Genomic DNA, 10,313 nt, shown 5'->3' on the forward strand with positions numbered 1-10,313 from the left:
CTGTTTCTTTTAACCTTCGGGAAAACGTGGGAAATGGATGGGACACAGCTTAGCAATCCAACTGAGAACTGTAGACTTTGGCACTCCCCGCGAGCTTCTATTGAGTTCAGGATGTTGTTGCTCGTTTTCTCTTGGGCATCCAGCAATCAAAACCAGATCTGTTCAAAATTGTATGAACTTAAAAAAAAAAGAATTCTCGGATTGTTCTCTGTGGCTTCTTTGCAGGGGGCTCGGGTCTAAATTTACTTTATAACCAGACAATTCATCTGTCAGGAGAAGGAGACATGACAACAGATAAACTGCTGACGTTTATTACTTTGCGCAGTCACTGTAAATAACGTGGCACGGTCCCATCATGTTAAAGATACAATTTACCCCCAAAATACGAGGGGCTATCCTTTTCTCAAGAACATTAAAGAAAATTGGAAAGTGCAATCATTTAGTTCATTTATAAAAGGGAAATGTCAAGTACTTACCAAATTACATTGAATATTAGAGAGATTACCATCCCTCCCCCCAAAAAACAACTAATGTAAGTACAGAGTTCATTAATAACAAGAAAATGTCATGATTGAATTAAATAGGTCAAAGAATAAAGAATGACCCAGAGACCTGAATTAAGGTAGAGTTTCCTTGCATTAGTGTGTTACTAGGTTCCAGGTGAATTCCCCATTCGTGTAGATCACACTGTTGTTTTACTTTCCCTGAGTGAATAAAGAAAATATTTCATTGCTCGAAGCAGAATAGTACCAGGGCGAACGAGTGAACTTTCAGTAGTTTACTGTTCCTTAGAGAGACCTGATGAAGTGCTTAACTGTAAAATACTTGTTGCAGGTCATGTAGAACGTGCTGGTGAAAATAGCTGTGATTTTTCCAATGATGGAATCCCAAAAGACGTTGGCCTCTATCATTAATCGTTGGGCCATCAAATATGTTACATTGCTGATAATTTTTATTTGAACCCTGTAAAATATTTTATCATTACAATATATTTTAAAGATCCATTGACACTGTGCTATAGTTGGGATGTTATCTGGAGCTAAAGCAGCTCCATATAATCTATATATCTAAGAAACTTTGCAACCTAAAGTGCAGTTGTTTTCTTTTCAACTATCTGCCATGTTCTTTAACTCCATCCTGGGAAATCGCCTGGAAATGCCAGACATACGGGGGGGGGGGGGGGGGGGGATGAGGCGGAGTACAGGGGTGAAGTGTTTAGTCACGATGCTCCGGCCATCATAGTATGGGGCAGACTTGATGGGCCAGCTGGTCTTTTCCTGCCGGTCGGTTTCGTATGTTCGTAACAATGCGTTTAAATATTTCAAACCTTGTGTCAGAAATGTCTGAAATATTTATATCTCCGTGATGTTTTAATAATAGACTGCCGTCTTTTTTGCTCGGCTGTCGAAAAAGACACATATTGCGTGCTATCTTCAATAATAGCTGTGAAATGCCGAGTAACAGTCCATATTTTAGGAGCTCTTAATTGCTTTGTATTCTCTCTTGACATTTGTACAAACTTACCTGAACCAGGGTCAAGCATTTTCTGAATGGAGAAAGCATGAATGACCTCTTAAGTTACTTTGTTACAAGTAACAGGGGTACATATTAACCATGGAGAATGAGGAAAGTTTATCTGTACTATAACTATTATGACTTTTTAAACAACAACTTACATTTATATAGCGCCTTTTAAAACCTCCCAAGGCGTTTCACAGGAGCAAAATTAAACACCGAGCCACATAAGGAAATATTAGGACAGATGGCCAAAAGCTTGGTCAAGGAGTTGGTTTTCAGGAGCATCTTAAAAGAAGGGAAGCGGTGAACTTTGGCAGGGAGGGGATTCCAGAACTTAGGGCCCAACCAGATGAAGGCACGGTCACCAATGGGGGAGCGATTAAAATCGAGGATGCTCAAGATGCCATAATTAGACGAGCACAGATATATTTTACACAACACGGTGATCACGGAGGGGTTAATCTGCTTCGTTTTCAAAATTGTAAAGTTTTATGAGTTGTTCAGGTAAAGTTCTGTTTACAATCCCGACCTCGTCGGGATCCTCCGCAAATTAAACTTAAAAAAAAAATACCGCTTGCTGCACGGATCCGCCGTTTCTTCGTTCGTGATGCAGTGTTTAACACTACCCCCAGGAAGCTGTTCAACTTTTAACTTTTAGCCCGCAGATGGCAAAAGTTAGGCAAGGCCGCCCGTAAATAGACGAATAGTATGAAGGAGTTGTTGGAAAATAGGAGCGGGAATATTCTCCGAACACACAATCTGAGGTTGGGTTGTGACATAACCTTTTGCTTCAAAAGGAAAAAGAGGAGGAAGATAGATTTGCATTTATATAGCGCCTTTCACGGCTCAGAACCTCCCAAAGCTCTTAACAGTCAATAAAGTACTTTGGAAGAGTAGTCATAAATAGATTTAATTTGAAGCAGACTCTTAGTCAAAATCCTACATTTTATATCATATATTTGTCCATAGACATAACTGGAACTTGGAGAGTACCTGGATGTTAGTTCCCTCTCTCTCTCTCTGTAGCATGTTTGTTATCTCGCGGGTTACTTTGCTCTTTAGTTGGAGTAGTTATCCTGGTTATATGTTGTATGAGCGTTTGCGTGGCAGTCAGTACGGATAGCAACGCACTGTTAATCCAGTGTTTGTATTGTTGCACATTCTGCGCCTCAACGAGCTGCGGTTTTTATATAGAAATGAAATGAATGCTTTGTGTTGCTGCCTATTAGACTCCACGGCCAGTCACGACCCTTTTAATAGTTTTAGATGGACCAATAACGCAATTATATTTTCAATGGCACTTCGTGATTGTAATAATTAATTCATAGTTAAAATAAAGGGCATGCTGTGGGTCGTGCGCAACCTGGAAACCCTGGGATTGTTTCGACGAATGAGGCTGACTGGATTATTGAGATGCTCCGGCGACCCGGGTTCAATTCTGGGTGCTGCCTGTGTGGAGTTTGCAAGTTCTCCCTGTGTCTGCGTGGGTTTCCTCCGGGTGCTCCGGTTTCCTCCCACATGCCAAAGATTTGCAGGTTGATAGGTTAATTGGCCATTATAAATTGCCCCTAGTATAGGTAGGTGGTAGGGAAATATAGGGACAGGTGGGGATGTGGTAGGAATATGAATTAGTGTAGGATTAGTATAAATGGGTGGTTGATGGTCGGCACAGACTCGGTGGGCCGAAGGGCCTGTTTCAGTGCTGTATCTCTAAACTAAACTATAGGGTCAAAAGCACACGGCAGTTATTAATAATCACGGTAACAGCTGCTCTGGTCCGTATCTTTACGGAGCTAAGCGACGGTCTCTTGAAGAGCGGAGGCCTCGGACAGGGAAGCAAACGATCTTGGAAATAGCTTCCGGGAGGGAAGCGGCTTTCCTGGGGAGTAAAGCGACCTCAAAAAGCAGCGTGTGGGCCGGGGAGCGATTGGGAAGCAACAATTGGCTCGAGAAACAGTAGCTTCGGGGCTGGGTGGAAGGGCGAACGTGTAAGAACTACAGTGCATGGAAAGAGCCGCGGCGGCGGCAGTGAAACAGGGCTGCATACAGCCCCGGGGAGACAAACAGCCATCGGCGGTAGGGGAGGGGCGGTATTCGAGGCGGATTGAGGGAGGGTCACGGGTGGGGACAGGCTGCCACATGGGGACCTGGGCTCACTGAGGGCGGCTGAAATTTTGAAACCTTGATTGAAATGGGATTTGCAGTTTTGCCAAAACACAGGCACATAAATTATGTCTGCAATACAAGGAGTCCTGCCACATGACAATTATTCGATATTTTATGTAGACCCCCTCTCCTGGAAACCAATCCAGTGTTTAATTTCCAAAACAGAGGTGGGAATGTATTATATTTCAACGCCATTATTCCAATATTTGTGTGTTTACAGTTGATTAGGACAAACTCAATCTTATTGTTGAATGTCCATGTAACTCAAAAAGTTCAAGGAAATTAGCACATTTTTAAATCCTTCACTTTAAATGGGTGGAGCGCCATTCTAATTTTGTTTTTTTTTGGTAAACATTGGAGTATTCTGGAGAGAGGCACAGTGCTGAGACTGACTCTGTGATCAGCCAATGCGGACTAATCAGGCTGAGAGAGGCGGAACTTGCTGAGTCCCTCCAGCCCAGTCACTGCTGAAAAAGAGAGGAGAGGGAAAAAAAGCCATTGTATAACACCATGCACTGGGGGAAGAAACAGTGACAGATAGCAAATCAACTGGAGGTAATGCGGGAGAAATGTAAATGCATTGGACGGGTTGAAGACAAGAAGAAAACGGAGTGAATGAAGCTTTAAATGCCTGCTGTCAACAATGGAGGAATTTGCCTGCTTGTGGGGCACTTGGGGTCATGAAAACAGTCCCCCTGTGAGAGGCATGCGCCAGTAGTGACACCCTGGCCCCTTTCTAAAAAAAGAAAATTGGCCTTTCTTTTTCATCCCAACCTCCAACAGCCATCCATTTATTCGCATCGAGATCCAGCAGCTTCTTAAAGAGAAGAATGGCCCTTTGCAAAACTGGTGGCAAATAAAACGATCCCCTTTGTCGCTGATCAGTAATACTGCAGAATATCTTGGGAAGAACAGGTCCTTGTCCAGAGGGAAAATATTCTTTTGAATTAACATTCCTGTTACCAAAGTGCCAATTAAAACTGGGGCGGACTGTGTGGTGGCAGGGTTATAATATAAAGCATATTCTGGTGGGGAGCTTACAAATCATCACATTGAAAAAATAGTCAAAAGAGTTACTGGGATAATAACTAACACCAATAAAAGGCGTTTTATTTTTTTAATGCATTTCATATGGGGTGGAAATCTTAGAGGCTCCCGTCCTATCAACCCTCTCAAATGTAGTGCCCATGAAACAGAGGAGTGTTGTTTTGAATTCCTTGTTGGCATTTGGGAGGAAGGCCGTTGGAATGTAGCGTCTATGAAATCTTGTAATGTAGAGCTGGAAATTCCCATTGACTTGGAACTCCACAGCTTACAGAAACTTAAAACAGGCGCTATATTACTGTATGTGTGCTAGCAGTGTAGGGTGGGTTTATGGTTTACATTACTTCTAATAAAAGAACACAAGGAAACGTCCAATATTTTTTAAAAAATGAAATATAGAGGTGGGATTTCTTTCAAAAGAAAATCATTTCTTTACATTTTAATTTCCATGTTTAAATCCAAGCAACAAGGTTTGCATTGAGAGTAGCGGACATAGGTAGTTAACAAGCTTCAATGTGTGCTAACGCTATATTGGTGCATTAACAATACTCCTTTCAGCCATATCATGACTTTGTGCGACATTGAAAATCGATAGAAAATGGCGGAAGCTCTGTTGAAATTTACAGGCATTCCTCCATTTTCCCTTTCAAGCAAAACATGTTACCACATTCAGTTGAACTGTCCATGACCGTGTGAGTAGGGCGAGGCATAAGTGCTATGTTTTTTTAGAAGCCCTAAACTACCGGCTACATTTAAACTCGTCGTAATGTCTCCAGTTATCACTAAACTCCCTCCTCTTACCGATTTTTAAAAAAAATTGTCCATGATAAGTTATTTTGACACGCAGGAACGTCCGCCTCCCCTCTTTTCTGGGAATTTTCAGAAATGTTTCTCTTGAGTAAATAATATGCATTGGAAAAACAACACCTGACAAGTTGAGTGCAGGATGGTTCTCAGTTTGTGATACAATTAAAATATACCAGCCACTATAAGGGTCCTAACTACAGACTGTATTTCCAAACATACACGCTGGAGTTTGTCATTTATGACATGTATTGCTTACTATGTATTCCTTCCCAAAGAATAGAGTACTTCTGATATAGTAGTGGGTTCGGAAGCATCCAAAGTCTGTATTAATGTGCAGGTTGAGTGGTAAAGGTTCCATACATCAAGGTAACCCGAATGGAGACACTTGAGAAGGCATTAAAATATGCGACAGAAAATGTAGAAGATTTCCGGGAAATGGCTTTGCAAGCATAAAGATTGAGAAACATTAATTTTTAAAAGTTTATTCTTTGTAAATGACGTGATTCTATCACATTTCGACCCAGTGACTTTATTCCTACTAAATGTTGGACAATCCAATTCAAACCAAAGCTGTAAAAGCTGATTGGTGCCAATTTAACTAGAAGAAAGCATTTTTCTAGCTTAAATCATGTAACTACGTCATTTTATTTTTATTGGGATATATTGAAAGCAAGTAAGAGATACGTATATGTTTTTATATTGAGAAACGGAGGTGAAGGGTCTTGGCACATACAAACATACGAAATTGACGGGCAGGAAAAGACCAGCCGATCCATCAAGCCTGCCCCACACTATGATGGCTGCAGCATCATGACTAAACACTTATTCCCTCCTCCTCCTTTCCCTCCGCCTTCCCGCCCTCCTCTCAATACACCCCGCCCCCACAACCAGTACCAACTCCGGAGCAAGGTAATGTTCCGGGAGAGGCAAAAAAGAGCAAAATGAATCAGTGCCAATAAAGGAAAATACTCCGGGAAATTCAAGAAGAATTGAATTAGGGATTAACCGTAGATAATGTCAACCTTTTTTTTTACAATTATGAAGGTAGTAGGGGGAATGGTCGCATAGAGATTATGTTACTGGAATAATAATCCAGAGGCCTCGATTTAATAATGTGTTCCAATTCAGTTAGTAGTTAAATCTGGAATAAAAAGTTAGTATTAGTGACCATGCAGTTACTGGATTATAGTAAAATCCCAACAGGTTCACTAATGTCCTTTAGGGAAGGAAATCTGCCAACCTTACCTGGTCTGGCCTACACGTGACTTCAGATCCACAACAGTACGGATGACTCTTAACTGCTCTCTGAAGTGGGCTAACAAGGCACTCAGCAATTAACCTTTCCAGCGACGCCCGCATTCGCCGAATGATTTTTTTTTTTAAAAAAGCAATACGGAAGGAGCTCTGAAACGATGGAAAGATTGAGTTGGAATAGGAAATAACTCTGTGATTTTTCATTTCAACATTCTAAGAACAAGAGACCATTTCAGACAGCCCTAACTAAACTTGGAGGGAAAACAGGAAGGGTTAGAAGCTACATGGGTGTGACGGTAATGTGTGATACTTATTAAGTTGTAGTGTTTATTTTTTCTTGTATTCCACTGGAGGCTGGCGGGGTTTCCGTGAACTCATGAATATTCCTCAGGACAGCAGCATTTTATTGCCAGTGTCATAGCATCTTCTGATAGAGTAAGGTTTGGGACAATAGGACTGCATAATCCTGCGCTCGCTAATAACTCAAAGTATGTGGCGCATAAGCTATTATTGTCAATTAATCATGCTCACACATCACAAGACATAAACAGGCAACTTTCAAGAGGTTTTTTTTAAAAGGAAGATTTTGCATTTACATAGCGCCACTCACGACGTCAGGACGTTCCAAAGCGCTTTACAACTAATGAGTGCAGTCACTGTTGTAATGTAGGAAACCTCGCAGTCACTCTGCCCACATGTAGCAATGTGACAATGACCAGATAATCTGTCTTTTAGTGAGTATGGTTGAGAGATAAATATTGACCTGGACTTGCTCTGAGGTTAGTGCCGTCCCAAGTTGCTCAAGGTTAAACAACATTTGCTAGTTGAACTTGTTACGTGATGGCACCCTTGGTTTACCGCTAAGTGGAGGATGGTAGATTAATTGTTCTTGGCTTCCAACTTTGTGAGGTACTTACTGCCATGAACTCACCCACGATTACATCACCAGCTCTCACTACCAGTAAGGATTCAGATGCGGGAAAAACCTAAAGGACAAACATAAATATTTCGTGTGGGAGACAAAGGAAGGAAAAAGCAGTAAACTTGGAAGCACCATTTTGTTTTCCTTCATGTACACGGTCATTGTGTCATGCGGGAGTGCCCGACCTACCGATTTAGTTAATCTCTCGCCGTCTCGCCCCCGCCAGACTGTCATAATTACAAAGTTAGAATCGGGCAATCACCGCCTTCTGTAGATTGGGAGTGGCTTGGATCCGGGACCATTAACGAGCAGAATTCTGTAATTAGAATGTGAAATTATATTTCAATCAAACTGTTTGTTAATGTGGAATCATTAAGGGGAAATGGCTTTCATAGATTTTAACGTATTTCGACACGAAGAAGGGACAAGTACTTTTAGAAGTATTCTATAGTTATTAAAAGACTCAAAGGTTATGTCACATAGAACACGCTTTGGTCCCGCCCATGTTAGTTGGGAGAAAGTCGACCCCGTCTTTTATCAACAGAACACATTGAACTGGGTCGTCCAGCTTCTGAATGGGAAAGATAAGTTAACGTTCTGAAGGGGAGAGGTGCGGGATTTCTAATGAAGGATCTCCCAAACATTCACCTATCTTTCGCTTCCAGAGGCTGACTGGTTTGCTGTCTATTTCCAGCTTTATGTGTTTTTAAAAAAAAAATCAGATTCCAATATTCGCGGTATTGGATTTTAGCTGTAATTAATTTGAGTACAACCAGGATCAATTTGATACCTGAACAACGTGCCAAAAGACCCCATGAACCAGGGTCAAGTGTAAGCGGGCCCAGAGGAACTTGTAGTGAGAGGTACATAGTCTTGAAGACTTTACAATGAAATCAACATCCGAGTGAATTGTGCTCTATTCAAATACTTTCAATTTCCACGATTTTGAACCGAATCTGTGCACTAGAAGAGATAATCTATATTTGATAAAAGACGTCCCGTTTCTGGAAGGCACAGGACCCTGCATTACTTTTTAATCGGCAATGTGTGATTCTGAAAGATATTCGTGTTTAATGTAATGCCACATGCCATGCTTGCTTGAAGATTTCAAATCCTGATGCAAATTTAAGATCATACTGCCTCTCGCCCCCTCGTCCCCTTCTCGCTTCCGTCCCCTCAAATCACCACTGAAAACCGAGATCAATTTTTGGCTCGGCGAGGGGGAGTGGTGGTGGTGGGGGGGGGGGGGGGGGGGGGGGTGTGGGGGGCGTTTGGTGTTATGTATGTGTGTGTTTGGGGGGCGGGGGGTACTGAGCCTGCCAAGTTGAGGTTGCGGTAGAACAGAAGGCGAAATCCTGGAACTTCGAGGGAATGAATGGAGAATACAAAGAGTCTAAGACCTGAGGATAGATCATTGTGGTGTAGATTTCACATGTTTCATTCCATGATTGTTTGGCGATCACGAGCTAACTAACACATTTCGTCTGTATTAAAAAAAAAGGTTTTTCTCCTTCCTCATTTACATTGGTGGAAAGTATGAAGCTCACGTGAAACCGGCTGAGTTTGTTTCGCACTCTCTCTCCACGCACAATATTATATATTTAATATAGAAATATAGAACATGCCAGTGCTGGAGCTGAAGTTGACCGGTGGCGCCCTGAACCTCACAACTTCCGCTTGATAAAACAGTCAACCCGATTATAAATATTTCCGATTAAAAATTGGCTTGGACACGCATCCAGTCCTAGAGCCGAAAATTAAAAATCAGAAAAATTGTTTATTAATCAGCACACTATGTATTAGTTGGACAGCGATCTTTATAGGATTTATATAGCATCCTTATAAATATATATTGCTAAGGGAGCCGCATTTGTTTTTTAATTGAAGAATATGAATGCATTCACGGGCAAGCTTTCAAATGGAAGTGTCCTGAAAGTGTAGTGTGGCCGAAATAAATGAACGCAGCGCCTATTAAAAACGATTGCAGAATAATTAATAATTCTATATGTTGTAAGTGCTGCCGTATGTATCCACTGGGTTAAAAAAAATGTCAACCGCAATTCAGGGTGAACCCTGAGCTCTACCTTTGCAATGTGTAAAGGGCTGCGTATATTTCAACCGAGCAAGACAACAAAAAGCAGGTACCCCCTCCCCCCCCCCCCCCCCGCCCAACTTCAAGATTCAAACACCTAATTAATAATCTACACGCCCCAAACCACTTGTGATGTTGGAAGAATAATACACAATAAAAGGGGTAACTAACTCGTCTTTGCTTATTTTTTGTAAGTGTTGATTTGTATAATATTTAATAAGTTATATTTTATGAAATGTCACATTTTATCTTTGACCTTTTTAACACTGATGCCAAATCCCCCCCCACCGCAACCTCCCTCCTCCGTTTTGCCTTTCTCTCTGTGTATTCCTGTCTCCCCCTCAGCCTTTTCTCAGTCAATGTTTCCCTGCCTTTGTGTCTCCCTCAGTTTGGATCTTTGTCCCTGTCTATGTTTGTGTGTGTCTCTGTCTCTTTTTCTCTCCCTCTGGCTTTCTTTTCTCAGTCACAGTTTGTCTGCCTCTGTGCGTGTGTGGCTCTCTCTCTCTCTCT

This window comes from Heterodontus francisci, chromosome 33 (assembly GCF_036365525.1).
Source record: "Heterodontus francisci isolate sHetFra1 chromosome 33, sHetFra1.hap1, whole genome shotgun sequence".
In the NCBI taxonomy this organism is placed as follows: Eukaryota; Metazoa; Chordata; class Chondrichthyes; order Heterodontiformes; family Heterodontidae; genus Heterodontus; species Heterodontus francisci.